Here is a 1,467-nt window from a genome sequence, read left to right as displayed (position 1 = left end):
ATAATTCCAGACAAAAGCATTTACAGAGCTTTGTGTGAGTTTAGAAATCAAAGCAGTAACAAAGTTTTCTAGAGTACATTCTAACCCTATTTTAGCCAACACCTCTTGAGCTGAGGCTGTTAATGGTTTTAAATTCCTCCAAGTAACTAGAATTATAGTATCTTGGGGTCCTCTTTTAATGTTTCTCCTCTTTTGAGGAGAATGATTATTCTCTTGTTTGGATGGACTCTTCTCTTCCAGGGCTAAATGAAACTTAGGAATCAGGTTGTGAAATCCCTAATGTACATTTATAATTGCTATTTTTCATGCATGAAGATAGAGTCCAAACATGACATGTTGGCATAAGCGTAGCATTCTATGCTTTTCTCCACATGATCAAAGGCATAGGATCTTGTCATACTGGTCAGGTGGAACCTCTTATATTACATTTTTTTTTGTAATGGGTGTTTGAGAATAAAATATCTATTCAATGCAGATGACTAATTATGAATATTAACTTTCTGTTGTATATTGAGCACATTAACTGTAAATAAAACAAAATTTAATGCATATTAACATAAGACAGGCTAGATCTTTCTTTGTTTCTGTTTTAAAAATAAAGTATTAGGATACAATTTTCTCACTCAACAAAAGCTCATCCAAAAGAATTATAAGAAATTTTATGATTTAAAACTATATCTTATTGATTAAAAATTGTGCAAAAAGATGAGATGTAAAGGCAGGGGCATTATCCATCTTTAAACAAATAGGGCCTCCAGGAGCAGATGATGCTTGGTTTCTTTCCATGCTGTTTGCTGGAACTGACTTGAAATTTTCTTGTTTTAGATTCAATTCTGTTAGTAATTTTTTTTTCTTTTCCTTTTTTTGCAATAACGCATTAGTAATCATAAATATTTTTATGTGAATAAATCATTATAATTCTATTTTGTAATTTTAAAATATTTTTTCTATTTTGATTAGTGATTTAATTTCTGGATCATTGTTTTTTATTGTGGCATGCTTGGATTCTTTTCACACACTATATATATAGTCTTTGACTATACTATCAACCCTACACAAAAGAGAGTGTGTGTGTGTGTGTATATATATATATATATCCCACTTCTCTTTATATATCCTATAAGTCTTTTAGTTTTTACAGTAGTTTACAAGTTGTTTAGACTTGTCTTAAACTTGTTACTGCTTAATAAGCCTCTCCCATATTGGTAGAATTTCAGCTTTGCACACTAGGAATGCCCCTGTCATTTTTTCTTAAAGAATTATTCACATAAACATTATGCTTATTGATGTTAGTATTTTTCAATTTCACTCTCTAAGCTTTCTTTAAATAGTTATTTAGTGTTCTTTGAGTAATTCATAACTGTCAGTATCCTAATGTTAAATTCTTAATGTCTTTTTTTTCTTTTTTTGTCACTTGGATTAAGCCATGCTTCTCTTTGTTTATATTTGCTGTACTATTTTTTATTT

This window comes from Marmota marmota, unplaced genomic scaffold, assembly GCF_001458135.2.
Source record: "Marmota marmota marmota unplaced genomic scaffold, marMar, whole genome shotgun sequence".
Lineage (NCBI taxonomy): Eukaryota > Metazoa > Chordata > Mammalia > Rodentia > Sciuridae > Marmota > Marmota marmota.
Note: the sequence above shows the minus strand (reverse complement) of the source record.